The sequence below is a fragment of the Pongo abelii genome, chromosome 20, assembly GCF_028885655.2.
Source record: "Pongo abelii isolate AG06213 chromosome 20, NHGRI_mPonAbe1-v2.0_pri, whole genome shotgun sequence".
NCBI lineage: Eukaryota > Metazoa > Chordata > Mammalia > Primates > Hominidae > Pongo > Pongo abelii.
The window spans coordinates 62,839,936-62,857,833 of record NC_072005.2 but is presented as its reverse complement, the minus strand read 5'-3'; positions in this window follow the sequence as shown (position 1 = coordinate 62,857,833).

The window sequence follows — 17,898 nt, the reverse complement described above, 5'->3', positions numbered from 1 at the left end:
ATGCTGGTCTGTGAGGTCAAAACAGACACCTCATCGCGGGAAATGCTGCTGTGCCTTGGTTTCCCCTGGTAGACCCTGCCCTTCCCCCTCCTTCTGTGCCCCTTTATCTTCCAGCTGTCGTGTTCCAGGCTCTGCAGCTATTCGAGGGCTCCCTCCCTCCCTCTTGTCTGCGTCTGGGCCTTGACCTGTGTCTTCCTAGGTTGTCTCCACCTGCCACTGGTGTCTCCGTAGCCCTGTACCCTCTGCCCCCATCAATCCCTCCAAGCCTCTGCAGCTCCCTCGCTGAGTTGCACATCTTCTGTCTTTCACGGTAGACCCTGTTTATTTGTTTACTTGTGAGTTGTCTATCTCACCCCGCCCCGCCACTACCGCCCTGGCTAGAGGAGACCCCATGAGGGGTGTCAACTGTGTCTTGTTCATGGCTGCGTACCTAGCCCAGAAGCTCTCAACCAAGAGTGACTCTGCCCCGATGCTGCCCCAGCCTCACCCCAGGACATGTGTCCAAGTCTGGACATTTTTGTTTGTTCGTTTTTTTTTGTTTGTTTGTTTTGAGACAGAGTCTCGCACTGTCGCCCAGGCTGGAGTGCAGTGGTGCGATCTTGGCTCACTGCAAGCTCCGCCTCCCGGGTTCACGCCATTCTCCTGCCTCAGCCTCCCGAGTAGCTGGGACTACAGGTGCCCGCCACCATGCCCGGCTAATTTTTTGTATTTTTAGTAGAGACGGAGTTTCACTATGTTGGCCAGGCTAGTCTTGAACGCCTGACCTCGTGATCTTCCCACCTCAGCCTCTCAAAGTGCTGGGATTACAGGCGTGAGCCACCGCGCCTGGCTGGAGACATCTTTACTTGGGACTTGGGAGGGACTCCCGGCATCTCGTGGGTGGAGGCCAGGGACGCGGCTCTGCATCCCACAGTGCTCAGGAAAGGCCGCCCCGATGGGAAGGACCCAGCCCCAAAAGTCAATAGCACCAAAGATGAGAAACCTCACAGCAGCCCCTAAAACAGTGCCCGGAGCTCACTCAATACTTGTTGGGTGAAGGAATAAAGAGTGCGTCGTTGCTGCGTCTCTCTCCTGTCATGTGTGTTGATGTATCTGCCTCTGCAGCGCTCTCTCTCTCTCTCTCTGCCCTGACATCAGCTGCTTTCCAGAGGAGAGAACCTTGGAAGAGGTTTTACTCCTGCCGTTGCCCTTTGCTGTCTAAGGGACAGAGGGGACGCCCTGGTCCTGGCTGGGTTCTGTCTCCTCCTCTCCACCGTGGAGGACACACTGCCTTCAAGGTCTTTCCAGCATTCTGTCAGTCTGTGGCTGGCACTTGTATCTCTGTCCTGTCTTTACACATCCCCATCAGCCCTTACCCCATCCTTTCTCATCCCGAGGGGAAAGGGAGACCCCAGGAGAGGGATGGAGTGAGAAGACGACGTGGGGGATTACAGACACCCTGGTGGGCTCCTGAGCCCCCCTCCGCTGTTTCTGCAAGTCCCTCACTTCTCATCCAGAGGATGACGACAAGGAGGAGGAGGAGGAGGAGGAGGAGGAGGAGTGGGCAGGGGAGGACGGGGAGGGGGAAGCTTTTATAGAAGACAAACTGACAAGAAGGTGTGAATGGCTTTGCTGGGAAGGAGAAAGGAGGAGGAGAGAGTGACGTCCACTGCATGGGAGACAGGACTGAAGAGGCGACGCTGAGAGCTTGAAGCTGGGTTACCTGGAGCCCAGTGGAGGGTCAGAGAAACAGTGGGAAGTCCTTGCCTCACTGCCTATTAGCTAGTTTGTGAAAAGTAAATGGGGTAGGTCCAAAGCTTGCTCTCTCTCTCTTTCACACACAAACACACACACACACACACACACACACACCACGCAAAACTCAAATGTGGTGCAAGAAATGTCACAATGTCACTTTTTTCTAATTTCTGTCTTTCTTTTTGGTTTTTTTTTTTTTTTTGAGACAGAGTCTTTCTCCATCGCCCAGGCTGGAGTGCGGTGGCACAATCTCATGTCACTGCAGCCTCCGCCTCCTGGGTTCAAGCAATACTCCTGCCTCAACCTCCCAAGTAGCTAGGACTACAGGCACGTGCCACCAAGCCTGGCTAATTTTGTATTTTTAGTAGAGACGGGGTTTCACCATGTTGTTCAGACAGGTCTCGAATTCCTGACCTCAGGTGATTTGCCCCCCTCGGCCTCCCAAAATGCTGGTATTACATGTGTGAGCCACCTCACCCGGCCATCTTTCTTCTCATTTCTGTAACTGAGTCTGTGCCCCTCTTAGTAAATGCGAGCTGTGGACATGAGCACCCTTTCTTTCGGAGGATGCTGCAGTTTCTGACCCAGCATTTACTTGGCTCTGGCTGGAGATGAATCTGGCTGGCTTTTAGTTAAATGCCTGCAGCTCCTCCAGGCGCCCCACATGCCATGAGGGTGTGGACTCTATGCCTGGCCCTAGGGGTGAGGAGACTGGGATCTGAACAGATCCTTCCCTCTCTCTTTCCTTCAGTGTGGATAGGTACCTTGGCGCCCACATGTACCAGGTTCCTGTGTACAATCCATTCCAGCCAGGGAGAGTAGAAAAGACATTTGCTGGGGAACTTCTGAAAAGAAACTAAAAACAAAGCTTCCTTGCTCTTTTATTTATTTATTTTTAAGATGGAGTCTCACGGCAACCTCCGCCTCCCGGGTTCAAGCGATTCTCCTGCCTTAGCCTCCCAAGTAGCTGGGACTACAGGCGTGTGCTGCCACATCCAGCTAATTTTTGTATTTTTAGTAGAGACAGGATTTCACCATGTTAGCCAGACTGGTCTTGAACTACTGACCTCAAGCGATCCTCCCACCTTGGCCTCCCAAAGTTCTGGGATTACAGGCGTGAGCCACCGTGCCCAGCCTCCTTGCTCTTTTTAAACTTATTTTTTCCCCTTGGAGTTTCCTTTCAATTTTTTTACTTTTTGTTTTTATTTATTTTAAAAAATCTCTTTTTTTTTTTTTTTTGAGACAGGGTCCTGCTATGCCGCCCAGTCTGGAGTGCTGTGGCACAATCATAACTCACTGCAGCCTCAACCTCCTGGGCTCAAGCAATCCTCCCACCTCAGCCTCCTGAGTAGCTGGTACTGCAGGCATGTGCCACCACAACTTGTTAATTTTTGTTTTTTCTGTTTGTTTATAGAGATCGAGTCTTGCTATGTTTCCCAGGCTGGTCTAGAACTCCTGGACTCAAGTGATCTTCCTGTCGAGACCTCCCAAAGTACTGGGATTATGGGCATGAGCCACCACACCTGGCCCTTAACTTTTTTTTTTTTTTTGAGACGGAGTCTTGCTCAGCTGCCCAGGCTGGAGTGCAGTGGCCCAATCTCAGCTCACTGCAACCTCCACCTCCCGGGTTCAAACGATTTTCCCGTCTCAACCTCCCGAGTAGCTGGGATTACAGGCACCCGCCATCATGGCCGGCTAATTTTAATATTTTAGTAGAGACAGGGTTTCACCATGTTGGTCAGGCTGGTCTTGAACTCCTGACCTCAGGTGATCCGCCAGCTTCGGCCTCCCAAAGTGCTGGGATTACAGGCATGAGCCACTGCGCCCAGCCCTTAATTTTTTTTTTTATTTTGAAGTAATTTCAGACTTACAGGAAAGTTGCCCAAAGAATTCCCAGATACTCTGATTTTCCAAATACTTACATTTCACCACATTTCATTTCTCTTGTCTGTCTCCCGCTTCCCCTCTCCCTTTGCCCCTATTCCTTCTCCCCTTGCCCCTATTCCTTCTCCCCCTCCTCTCTCCTCCTCCTCCCCCTCCTCTCTCTTCCTCCCTTCCTGGATGTTGCGGGAGAAGCCTGAAGTCGGGGAGCCGCTATGTCTCCTGTCGCCAGTAGGGGGCGTAAAGCCCAGGCCGCTGCTGAGCCCCAGGCATTGGGAAACACGGGGAGCTGGGCCTGGGAGCCTGGCGGCTCCCACCTCTGCGCTTCCTGCTCCCTGCCACACTTAAGCCGTTTGAGTTAGATTTATTTTCAAAACCACATTATTGAGGTATAATCAGTGTACCAAAAACGCACGTAATGTTACCATGTGACGAGTGTGGACACAAACGCCCCTGACACCATCACCACATCCCACAATTTCCTTGTGGTTTTGTTTTTCTAATTTGTTATTTAAAAAATATTTGTGATAGGCCAGACACAGTGGCTCACGCCTGTAACTCCAGCACTTTGGGAGGCCAAGGCGAGTGGATCACCTGAGGTCAGGAGTTCGAGACCAGCCTGGCCAACATGGTGAAACCCCGTCTCCACTAAAAATACAAAAATTAGTTGGGCGTGGTGGCGTGCACCTGTAATCCCAGCTACTTGGGAGGCGGAGGCAGAAGAATCGCTTGAACCCAGGAGATGGAGATTGCAGTGAGCCGAGATCATGCCACTGCATTCCAGCCTGGGCGACAGAGCGAGACTCCATCTCAAAAGTAAAAATAAAATAAACAAAGTTTTGCTTTTACCAGAATGTTACACAAACTGGATCCTACAGTGTGCAGCCTTTTCAGTCTGACTTCTTTTACTTAATGCATGAGATTCATCCATGCTGCGGCGTGTGTTAACACTTCACTCCTTTTTAGTGCCATTCCTACAAATGTCTGACGAATCCTTTAGGTTTAAGTCCTAGAAGAAAAGCAACTCAGTCAAAAGGTATAACGATTCTGGGATTCTTTTTTTTTTTTTTTTTTTTTTTTTTTAGACGGAGTCTTGCTCTGTCCCCTAGGCTGGAGTACAATGGTACAATCCCAGCTCACGGCAACCTCTGCCTCCCAGGTTCAAGCAATTCTCCTGCCTCAGCCTCCTGAGTAGCTGGGATTACAGGCACCTGCCACCACGCCCAGCTAATTTGTTTGTATTTTAGTAGAGATGGGGTTTCACCATGTTGGCCAGGCTGGTCTTGAACTCCTGACCTCAGGTGATCCACCTGCCTCAGCCTCTCAAAGTGCTGGGATTACAGATGTGAGCCACCACACCCAGCCTCTGGGATTCTTAGTATACACATCCAGATTGCCTTTCGACAATCACATACCAGTTTTCAGTTCTTCCAGCACCACAGAAAGATTTTACTTGAGAAAGTTACATTTTTTAGGGAAAGTTCATGGGAGGGGCTGGAAAAGACCTAAATATTGGTCATGTGCGAGAAACACCTAACTGAATTATTGAACAAGAGGGGTTGAATTCTTAGCTTTTCAAAGAGGCATGGGTGGGTGAGGCTGAAAATCCTGCTGTTGGAAAGATTCAGTTGTGGAAGTGGTCACAGGATGGGAATCTGCAGTCTGGAAGAGAAGTGTCAGCATTCTCTCCCAGGAGCATTTCTGTGCAGAGTCAAGGTGAGTCAGAGTGAAGCGGAGCCAATGCAATGTCCAAAGTTGACAGCTGCATGTGAAATGCATCATCGATGCTGATGCTGCATTCACACGAGTGGTTCAAGTGGGGGCATGTGGAGAGGAGAGAGCTGACTCATGGCGGGAGCAAACCAGGGCTGAAGGACATCCTGGAGTTTGGCCCATGACAATGGTGGGGAGGAGATGAAATAAGCAGACGCCTTCACCTTCCAAAGGCTCCGGACATCCAGTTACAAAAACAAGAGTGCAGAAGCAGCCAGCAGCCTCCCGTGACCTTGAATCAGAGGGAAAGCGGGAAATGGTGTACACTGGAGACAGCCAGGTGGGAAATGACAGGCTCTCCCACGTTGGTGGGCTGAGTTGTGTCTTTCTGGCTTTTGTTTTTTCTTTCTTCTTTTTTTTTTTTTTTTTTTTTTTTTTTTTGAGACACAGTTTCACCCTGTTGCCCAGGCTGGGAGTGCAGTGGCTGGATCTCGGCTCACTGCAACACCCACCTCCCGAGTTCAAGTAATTCTCCTGCCTCAGCCTCCTGAGTAGCTGGGACTACAGGCACCCGCTACCACGTCCGGCTAATTTTGTGTGTGTGTGTGTGTGTGTGTGTGTGTGTGTGTGTATGTGTTTAGTAGAGACAGGGTTTTTCACCGTGTTAGCCAGGATGGTCTTGATCTCCTGACCTCATGATCCGTCTGTCTCAGCCTCCCAAAGTGCTGGCATTGCAGGCATGAGCCACTGCGCCCAGCCTGAGTTGTATCTTTATGGCTTTTGTTTTTTCTTTTTCTTTTTTCTTTCTTTCTTTTCTTTTCTTTTTTTTTTTTTTTTTTTTTTTTTGAGACACAGTTTCACATTGTCGCCCAGGCTGGGAGTGCAGTGGCTCTATCTCGGCTCACTGCAACCCCCACCCCCCGGGTTCAAGTAATTCCCGTGCCTCAGACCCTCGAGTAGCTGGGATTACAGGTGCGCGCCACGATGCCCAGCTAATTTTTGTATTTTTAGTAGAGACGGGCTTTTACCATGTTGACCATGCTGGTCTCGAACTCCTGACCTCAGGTGATCCGCCAGCCTTGGCCTCCCAAAGTGCTGGGATTACAGGTGCCCACCACCACGCCTGGCTAATTTTTGTATTTTTAGTAGAGATGGGCTTTCACCGTGTTGACCATGCTGGTCTCGAACTCCTGACCTCAGGTGATCCGCCAGCCTTGGCCTCCCAAAGTGCTGGGATTATAGGTGCCCACCACCACGCCTGGCTAATTTTTGTATTTTTAGTAGAGATGGGCTTTCACCGTGTTGACCATGCTGGTCTCGAACTCCTGACCTCAGGTGATCCGCCAGCCTTGGCCTCCCAAAGTGCTGGGATTACAGGTGCCCACCACCACGCCTGGCTAATTTTTGTATTTTTAGTAGAGATGGGCTTTCACCGTGTTGACCATGCTGGTCTCGAACTCCTGATCTCAGGTGATCCGCCAGCCTTGGCCTCCCAAAGTGCTGGGATTACAGGTGTGAGCCACCCTACCCAGCTGGCTTTTGTTTTTTCTGTAGGTGCACAGACGATATTAGTTAAATTGAAAAGCAGGTAGAATGTTGACAAGAATGGGAAGAGAGAGTGCATTCTGCCATTGGCTCTGCCTGGAATGTCCTTGCCAGCTACGTGTGGATGACTTTGTATCCTCTTCTCAGGGAAATTTATTATGGCCACCATTTAAAAATATTTCTATTTACTTATTTATGTATTTGCTTATTTTTTTCTTAATTTTTTTTAAATTTACAAATACAAATTGAATCTATTTATGGCATACAGCATAATGTTTTGATCTATGTATACACTGTAAAATTATTAAATTGGGCTAATTAACACATCCACCAGCTCGTATACATCATTGTTTTGTACTGAAAGCATTTAAAATCTACTCTTATGGGGCGCACAGGCTCACACCTGTAATCCCAGTACTTTGGGAGGCCGAGGCGTGGGATCACTTGAGGTCAGGAGTTCGGGACCAGACTGCTCAACATGGCGAACCCTCATCTCTACTAAAAATAAAAAAAATTAACTGGGCATGGTGGCACACCTGTAATTCCAGCTACTTGGGAGCTTGAGGCAGCAGAATAGCTTGAATGCAGGAGGCAGAGGTTGCAGTGAGCCGAGATCATGCCACAGCACTCCAGCCTGGGCAACAGAGCCAGACTCCGTCTCAAAATAAAATGAGTTTATTTCCAGCTCCATGGAAAGTTGGAGTAGGATGTTGATGTGACTGTGATAGGCTGCATCTTTCTTGTTAAAACTCTGGGTATCATAATGGCTTGAGGAAGGGCTACAGCATGGAGGTGTTGTTCAATGTTCAGATGTCAATGGGCATATCTTCCTAAATAGACACATTTTACCCCTTGTGAGCTAGGCAGGCTTTAAAAATCCATGCCCACATTCTGTGTCATCCAGCAGTTCACCATTCATAAAAAACAGCCAGGTGCAGTGGTCCACACCTGTAATCCCAGCACTTTGGGAGTTCAAGGCAGGCTTGAGCTCAGGAGTTTGAGACCAGCCTTGGCAACCTAGCAAGACCCTATCTACAAAAAAATGCAAAAATTAGCTGTGTGTAGTGACATGCACCCATAGTCCCAGCTACTCCAGAGGCTGAGGTGGGAGGATTGCTTGAGCCTGGGAGGTCAAGGCTACACTGAGCCTTGATGCCACCACTGCACTTCAGTCTGTGAGACAGAGGGAGATCCTGTCTCAGAAAAACAAAAACAAAAAACTCCTAATATGTCAAAATGTAAACCTATATTTGTCTTTGCATCTCACCAAAGAATTCCCCACATATACACAAAATGAAACAATGGAAAGTGGGAGGGGATAGTCCTTGTGCAGGTTAAAAACAATCTGTACAGGGCCGGGCGCGGCGGCCCACGCCTGTAATCCCAGCACTTTGGGAGGCTGAGGTGGGAGGATCAAGAGGTCAGGAGTTCGAGACCAGCCTGGCCAACATGGTGAAACCCCGTCTCTACTAAAAATACAAAAATTAGCCAGGCGTGGTGGCACAAACCTGTAATCCCAGCTACTCAGGAGGCTGAGGCAGGAGAATCGCTTGAACCAGGGAGGCAGAGGTTGCAGTGAGCCAAGATCGCGCCATTGTACTCCAGCCTGGGTGACAGAGAAAGACTCTGTCTCAAAACAAACAAACAAACAAAAAAAACAACCCATTTGTACAAAAGCTTTATTTCTCTTCCCCACCTGAGATGGGAGGTCAGCACTGGGGGTGGGGAAGCCTGCACCTTTCTTTCCCGTAACTCAGCTTGGAGGAAGTGTTTCTGTCCATTGTGCTGAATATTCCATCGTCTCCCTGAATCAGTTCTTCCTTATCATGAACCCAAGTTAAGGGGTTACAGTTAACCCTCTAAAGGATATGGGCATGCTGTTGCTTGGGGTTGGGTATTTAGTTAGGATTAAGACCCCAGACCAGGCGCAGTGGCTGATGTCTGTAACCCCAGCACTTTCAGAGGCCAAGGCGAGAGGATCACTTGAGGTCAGGAGTTCAAGACCAGCCTGGCCAACATGGTGAAACCCCATCTCTACTAAAAATACAAAAATTAGCTGGGAATGGTGGTGGGTGCTTGTAATTCCAGCTGCTCAGGAGGCTGAGGCAGGAGAATTGCTTGAACCCGGAAGGCGGGTTGTAGTGAGCTGAGATTGCACCATTGAACTCCAGCCTGGGGGACAGAACAAGACTCCATCTAAAAAAAAAAAAAAAAAAGCCCCATACATTTCCTGCCCATAATCCAAAGGTCAATGTTGCTCCAACCTCAACCTCCCTGCCCACCATTTCTACCACTTCATCCCCCAGAGACGACGGTTGGGGACTCATCTTTACTCAATGCCAACTCTCAGACAGAGCAATGAGGAAACAACCTCACATTTCGCTGGCCCACTATGGGGTTGCAGAGAATTCACTACAGACCTCTGGGCCTCCATCTCCTCTTTGGTAAACTGAGGAACCAGCTCAGAACTTGCAAATGGGCAGCCAAAACCAGACCCTCAGATGTGCTTTGGGTTTGTCTGTTTGCATTATGATTTTTGTTTGTTTTGGTTCCTTCATATAGTAGCTCACACAGTGCTTGCTTTATTTATTTATTTATTTACTTATTTATTTTATTTTTATTGAGATGGGGTCTCGCTCTATTGCTCAAGCTGGAGTGAAGTGGCACAATCTTGGTTCACTGCATCCTTGACCACCCAGGCTCAAACAATCCTCGGACCTCAGCCTCCCGGGTAGCTGGAACTACAGGGGTGTGCCGCCACACTGGGCTAAATTTCCACACAGTGTTTTGAAAACTGCAAATCAAATCATGAGCATATAGGGTTTCAAAACTTTTACATAAAGATCTAGATTTCTGTGTTTTTCTGTTTGTTTGTTTGTTTTTTGAGACAGTCACTGTCATTCAAGTAACTGTAGTGTAATGGCGGGATCTCGGCTCACTGCAACCTCTGTCTCCTGGGTTCAAGCGATTCTCCTCCCTCAGCCTCCCGAGTAGCTGGGATTGCAGGCATGCACCACCACACCTGGCTAATTTTGTATTTTTAGTAGAGATGGGGTTTCTCCATGTTGGTCAGGCTGGTCTCGAACTCCCAGTCTCAGATGATCCGTTCACCTCAGCCTCCCAAAGTGCTAGGATTACAGGCGTGAGCTACCTCACCCAGCCAATGTCAGCTTTTTAAAATTAAAACATTTGTACTGTTAGCCCATTCCTATAGTGTAAATATTCCATTAGGGCCAATTTCAACATACCAACAGTTTAACAACTGGCTCACCACTGCCCCCCAAAAATCGTGAATATTTAATGATTATTTTTAGGGTTTTTTTTATTTTTTTTTGAGACAGAGTCTGGCTGTGTCACCCAGGCTGAGGTGCAGTGGCGTGATCTCGGCTCACTGTAATCTCAGCCTCCCGGTTCAAGTGATTCTCCTGCCTCAGCCTCCTGAGTAGCTGGGATTACAGGCACCTGCCACCATGCCCGGCTAATTTTTGTATTTCTAGTAGAGACAGGGTTTCACCATGTTTGTTAGGCTGGTCTAGAACTGTTGATCTCAAGTGACCTGCCCGCCTTGGCCTCCCAAAGTGCTGGGATTACAGGTGTGAGCCACTATGCCCGGAACTTTTCTTTTTCTTTTCTTTTTTTTTTGAGATGGAGTCTTGCTGTGTGTCACCTAAGCCTGGAGTGTAGTGGTGCCATCTTGGCTCACAGCAACCTCTGCCTCCCAGGTTCAAGTCATTCTCCTGCCTCAGCCTTCTTGGTAGCTGAGACTACAGTTGTTCACCACCACATCGGCTAATTGTTGTATTTTTAGTAGATATGAGGTTTTACCATGTTGGCCTGGCTGGCCTTGAACCCCTGACCTCAAGTGATCTGCCCGCAGCAGCCTCCTAAGCACTGGGATTACAGGCGTCAGCATGACTTGTGGACTCCCCGCATTTAGCCCTCACTGTAACCCCCATGTTATGGATTGAATGTTAGTGTCCCCTGAAGATTCATATGATGAAAACTAATACCCAACATGAGAATATTAAGAGGTAGGGTGTCTGTTGAGCAGTCTAGGGATGGATGGATGGATGGACAGACAGAGACATAACGATAGATAGATAGAGAGATAGATAGATAGATAGATAGATAGATTAGATAGATTAGATAGATAGATAGATGATAGACAGTAAATAGGTAGGACTTTCGGGACATGATCACGTCATGAGGGCTTCATCCTTGTGAGTGGGATTCATGCCCTCATTTTATTTATTTTATTTTTTATTTTTTTATTTTTTTTTTGAGATGGAGTTTTGCTCTTGTGGTCCAGGCTGGAGTGCAATGGTGCAATCTCAGCTCACTACAACCTCCACCTCCCCAGTTCAAGCGATTCTCCTGCCTCAGCCTCCCATAGCTGGGATTACAGGCACCCACGACCACGCCCGGCTAACTGTGCATTTTTAGTAGAGAGGGGGTTTCACTATGTCAGCCAGCCTGGTCTCAAACTTCCAATCTCAGGTGATCTACCTGCCTCGGCCTCCCAAAGTGCTGGGATTACAGGCCTGAGTCACCACGCCTGGCGGATTCATGCACTTATAAAAGAGGCTCAAAGGAGCTCTGTCGGCCCTTCTATCATGTGAGGACATGGCAACAAAGCACTGTCTACCAAGCGGAGAGCAAACTCACACCAGACATCAAATCTGCCAGAGCCTTGATCTTGGACTTCCCAGCCTCCAGAATTGTTAGCGATACAATTCTGTTGTTTATGAATTACCCAGTCTAGGCCAGGTGCGGTGGCTCACGCCTGTAATCCCAGCACTTTGGGAGGCCGAGGCGGGTGGATCACCTGAGGTTGGGAGTTCGAGACCAGCCTGACCAACATGGAGGAACCCCGTCTCCACTAAAAATACAAAATTGGCTGGGTGTAGTGGCATGTACCTGTAATCCCAGCTACTCAGAAGGCTGAGGCAGGAGAATCGCTTGAACCCAGAAGGCGGAGGTTGTGGTGAGCTGAGATCGCACCATTGCACTCCAGCCTGGATGACAAGAGCGAAACTCTCTCAAACAAACAAACAAACAAACAAAAACCCAGTCTAAGATATTTTGTTACAGCAACCTGAGTGGACTAAGACACCTCACTTGGCAGTTGAGGGAACTGAAGGTCAAAGAGAATATGTCATTTGCCCAAAGGCTTACACAAAAACAAATGTGAGTGCCATGGTGGATGGAGTCTGAGCTTTGGACCCAGCAGCACGATCCTCCTTTCCCCAACTTTGGGCAGGGCTTGGTCAGTGGGAAGAATAGACTCAATGCTTGGGCGCCGGGGAGGCTAGGGGCCAAACTCCTCGATGCTGAAAGGGTAGGGAATGACTAACAACGATTCTAGCTCTTTTTTGCTTAGTTCTCATTCATCCTCCCCATAGCCGTGTGACATAGGCTACTGGGGGCTCCATTTCATTGTGATTCTACGCTGCCAAGTACTGAGGTTCTACCCTTATGGAGCCCCAATCTTGTGACAGCTACTAACCAAATGCACAGTGCAATCACGAGAAGAACACGGCTCTGGGAGTGCTCATAACAGAGGCTGGGGAAGGCTTCTCTGAGGAGTGGTGACTTCCAAGCTGAAGCCTGAAGGAGAAGCTGGAGTTCACTAGGCAAAAGGAGGAAGAAAGAACATTTTATTAATATGTGGCGCCAATGGCCTGTGCAAAAGTCCTGTAGTGGGGTGGAAGAAGGAAGGCTGAAGGAACTGAGTGATGAGTTGGACCTGGAATGCAGACTACCTGGGGAGGGTGGAGGGTACGAGGTAGGCAGGGACCACCCCATAAGGAAACTTCTAGTTTTTTTTTCTTTTTTTTTGGAGACAGGATCTCACTCTATCGCCCAGGTTGGAGTGCAGTGGTGCAATCTTGGCTCACTGCATCCACCTCCTGGGTTCAAGCGATTCTCCTGACTCAAGCCTCCTGAGTAGCTGGGATTACAGATGTGTGCCACCACACCCAGCTAATTTTTATGGATTCGGGACCTAGTTAGCAATCACCTGTGAGAGAGACCAGGACTGGAGCGGCTTGGACCAGGATACTCCTATCATCAACCTCCTCCCACAGCAAGGAAGAAGCAGAGTTGAGGTTTGAACCTGGTGTATGGAACCCCATAGCCGGAACCCTTTAGGAGGGGAGAGGAAGGGATGAGGGGAGGGGCGGTCACCCAGGGAAATTGAGTAGAATTAACTAACCCCTGCTGGGTCCTGGCAGAGCCCCTGGTGCCAGGGCCCCCAGGAGAGGAAGCAGAAAAAAAAATCACCTCATGCCACCAGCAGGTTCTTAAAACAATCTCACCCCTCAAGCAATAAAGACAGAAGCAAGAAAGTCAAGGCCAGCATCCAAAACCACAATTCAGATGTTCTCTGGTCTGTGGTGTTGGGATTGATGGATAAGGATCGTAGATATGACAGTGTCCAACAGACATGGTGGGTATCAGTCACAGGACAGCCCTCAAGGCACCTGCTCCATCAGAGTGGATATTGGTGGGGAAAGCTGTTGGGTTTATTTCCTTACTTTTCTTTTCTTTTTTTTTCTTTTCTTTTTTTTTTTTTGAGACGGAGTCTCGCTCTTTCGTCCAGGCTGGAGTGCAGTGGTGTGATCTCAGCTCACTGCAACCTCCACCTCCCAGGTTCAAGCCATCTTCCTGCCTCAGCCTCCCAAGTAGATGCGATTACAGGCGCTCGCCACCACACCCAGCTAATTTTTGTATTTTTTTTAGTAGAGACGGGGTTTCGCCATGTTAACCAGGATGGTCTCGAGCTCCTGACCTCAAGTGATCCACCCACCTCGGCCTCCCAAAGTGCTGGGATTACAGTGCCCGGCCCAGGACTATTTTTAAGACAATTGAGCATGACTTTAGAAGGCTGCACAATTGACATTTTGCCTACTTCCACGTTTCGGTACTTTTCCTGAACAATGTTTCCTCGTTCCCCCTCTCCTAGTAACAGACATTTACGTTGCTCTGATTCTCTGCCACCCCAAGCAGCACCATGAGGAACAGCGCTATGCAGGACCTTCTGCGGATGCGCCTGTGCCAGGCTGTCTGGCTGGGGCCTGCACACTCTGAGAAAGGATCGTGCACTCTGAGGAAGTACTGTGCAGTCTGAGGAGATACTGCACACTCTGAGGAAGTACTGTGCAGTCTGAGGAAGGACTGCATGGTTTTGTTTGTTTGTTTGTTTGTTTTGAGACAGAGTCTTGCTCTGTTGCCCAGGCTGGAGTGCAGTGGCTCGATCTTGGCTCACTGCAACCTCAGCCTCCTGGGTTCAAATGATTCTCCTGCCTCAGCCTCCCGAGTAGCTGGGATTACGGGCGCCCCCGCCACCGCACCCAGCTAATTTTTGTATTTTTAGTAGAAACAGGGTTTCACCATGTTGGCCAGGCTGGTCTCAAACTCCTGACCTTGTGATCCACCCGCCTCGGCCTCCCAAAGTGCTGGGATTACAGGCGTGAGCCACTGCGCCCGGCCAGGGCTGTGCACTCTTGTGGAAGTACCGCGCAGCCTGAGGAAGGACTCCACACTCTGAGGAAGGACCGCGTACTCTGAGGAAGTACCGCGCAGTCTGAGGAAGTACTGCACAGTCTGAGGAAGGACCCGGCAGTCTGAGGAAGGACCACGTGCTCTGAGGAAGGACTGCGGGCTCTGAGGAAGAGCCGTGCACTCTGAGGAAGAGCGGAGCACTCTGAGGAAGCCCTGCGCACTCTTGTGGAAGGGCCGCCCACTCTGAGAAAGGGCCGCGCACTCTGAGGAAGAACCGTGCACTCTGAGGAAGCCCTGTGCACTCCTGTGGAAGGGCCACGCGCTCTGAGGAAGGGCCTCGCGCTCTGAGGAAGGACCGCGCACTGAGGAAGGGCCGCACACTCTGAGGAAGAGCCGTGCACTCTGAGGAAGCCCTGTGCACTCTTGTGGAAGGGCCACGCGCTGTGAGGAAGGACCGCGCGCTCCGAGGAAGGACCGCGCACTCTGAGGAAGAGCCGCGCACTCTGAGGAAGAACCGTGCACTCTGAGGAAGCCCTGCGCACTCTTGTGGAAGGGTCGCGCACTGAGAAAGGACCACGCACTCTGAGGAAGAACCGTGCACTCTGAGGAAGCCCTGCGCACTCTTGTGGAAGGGTCGCGCACTCTGAGAAAGGACCGCGCACTCTGAGGAAGCGCCGTGCACTCTGAGGAAGCGCTGTGCACTCTTGTGGAAGGGTCGTGCACTCTGAGAAAGGACCGCGCACTCTGAGGAAGCGCCGTGCACTCTGAGGAAGCCCTGTGCACTCTTGTGGAAGGGCCGCGCACTCTGAGGAAGGACCGCCACTCTGAGGAAGCACCGCTCACTCTGAGGAAGGACCGTGCACTCTGAGGAAGGACCGCGCAGTCTGAGGAAAGGCTGCGCACTCTCCTGGAAGTACCGCCCACTCTGAGGAAGGACCGCCACTCTGAGGAAGGATGGCGCAGTCTGAGGAATGGCTGCCACTCTTGTGGAAGTACCGCCCACTCTGAGGAAGGACTGCCAGGTCGTCTCTCTGAAAAGTTTTCTGTTGCCCATGCGGAGAATATTCAAGTTTTGTTTCGGCCTTTCAGAATTTCCCTCCTGTTTGGGGGTATCATCCTCCACTCTGTTACACAGTCTTGGAGGAAGACACCACTCGTCATCGGATGTCAAACCAAAGCTCCCCCAGGCTTAGTGGGTGTGGGTGCAGGAGGGTGTGGGAGTCAGATCTCCATCTATCTGGTCTCGTCTTGTTTCTAGTCCTTTCCAGGGGTGTTCTTCCAGCATCCTCCAATCCATCCAGGACTGTCCATCTTGAGTGACACGAAAGAGTGGGGCAGGACAGCCCGGCCGACTGTCCCTCCGAGACCAGACACGTGCGTGTGTGTGTGTGTGTGTGTGTGTTGGAGGGGTCCCCAAAGGGGCATAGAAGTCCCGGTGTGTGTGTGTGCGTGTGTGTGTGTGTTGGAGGGGGTCCCCAAAGGGGCATAGAAGTCCCGGTGTGTGTGTGTGTGTGTGTGTGTGTGTGTGTGTGTGTTGGAGGGGTCCCCAAAGGGGCATAGAAGTCCCGGTGTGTGTGTGTGTGTGTGTGTGTGTGTGTGTTGGAGGGGTCCCCAAAGGGGCATAGAAGTCCCGGGAGGCTTTTCAGAAGAGAGGAGATGGAGCCTGAATGGGCAAAAACAGCAGCTGTGCTGTTAGGAGCTGGAGTGAATACTGTGAGCCCAGACCCCTGGGATGAGATCCACAGAAGTGGCCCAGTCCCTTACTCTTTTGGTGCCTCAGTTTCCCTATCTGTACCATGGGGATAACAACAGTGCATGCCTCATCGGTTGGTTATGATGATAAACAAGCTGGATTTTAAAAAGGTCTGGCCCAGCAGACTCACTCTGTTTGCTGTTATCAGAACGCTGTCCTCAGACCCTGGCCTGACACCACCTCTTACTCCCTCTCATGCCTCTTAGTCACTTCCTGAAAGTCTGCAGCAGATGACAGGGCTTCTCCCAGCCCATCTTCTCCCCCACACAGTGGGCACTGCAACATCCTTAACATGCACCTCTCAGTGTGAGGCCAACACGCTGAGATCACACACCAAGTTCCCGTAAGTATTCTGCATTCATTACCCTGTTTTTCTTTTGAGACGAAGTCTCGCTCTGTTGCCCAGGCTGGAATAGGGCAGTGGCGCGATCTCAGCTCACTGCAACCTCCGCCTCCCGGGTTCAAGTGATCCTCCCACCTCAGCCTCCGGAGTAGCTGGGATTACAGGTGTCCACCATCATGCCTGGCTAATTTTTGTATTTTTAGTAGAGTCGGGATTTCAGCATGTTAGCAGAGCTGGTCTTGAACTCCTGAGCTCAAGTGATCCACCCCTCTGAGCCTCCCAAAGTGCTGCGATTACAGGTATGAGCCACTGCACCCAGCCTTATTTAATTTTCAAAAACAGTTTCTTTCCAGGAGGGGCATTACTACTAGTCCTGTTTTAGGAGGTGGGTGCTGAGGCCTGTGGTCACTTGCCCTTCCTGGACAGCCTGGCACCTAAACCCTTCCCTGCACTGTGAGTCTTGAAGGCAGATCTAGGCTCCAGTGATGTGCACTGGACCGTCCAGGTGGCTGTCCCCAGATGCCCTCGCAGCCCGGCACAGGCTGTACCTGCCCCAGCCCTTGACTCTGAGCCAGAAGCTGAAGCAGAGAACAAGGCAGTGACCGCAGGGGGCTTGGACGCAAGGTGGTACTGTGGCGGGCTCAGCCACAAGGCGGCAACCATGGAGGGTTTGACACAGAACCCCTGCCAGGCTCAGACGCTGGGCACGCAGGAACCAAAAGGACCAGGGTGAAGCCAGCCCCAAGAATGGGTGGCAGGGGAGTAGTCAGACTAGCGCTCTCATCCTCCACTTTCCAGAGTCAGGCAACTGCCCTTCATCCACCCGGCAGAGGCTAGAGATTTCCTCTCTGGAGAGAAGGAACCGGGGTTGCTCGCTGAACTGACAAGAGGCGGCATCCTGGAAAGATGCAGCTGGCCAAAGCCTGCCCTCCATACGGAGCCCCCTCCTCGGCCAGTGGCTCCAGCTAAAGATGAGAGGATTCCTTGCGTGGCAGAACAGGCTACCCGAGATCTACCAACACTGACACTCAGGACCCCAGTCAAATAGTGGCCTTATCAAGGGAGGTGAGTGCCATTATCGTCACTCGCAGATGTGGAACTCATGCCCAAAGGGTATGACCAACCTGTAGGTCCCCAGCCAGGAAGCTGAAGGGCCCAGACACGAACCTGACTCAGTGTGGTGCTTGGCAGTTCCCTTCCAGGAGCCTCATCCCTGCCCCCGTAGGATGGAGGTGGGGACAGCCCTCCTGAGGACACATTTCCTGCACTGCTTCCCACAGCTGTGCCCAGACTCCCAGAGCCTCTCTCATGCCAAGAGTCTGCGGTGGGAGCCAAGACAGCCGACCCCAGAGGCCCCAGGCACCCCAGATGCTCGGCCCTGGGAGGGCGGCTGTGCCGGACAGAGTCCAGACAGAGCTCAGAC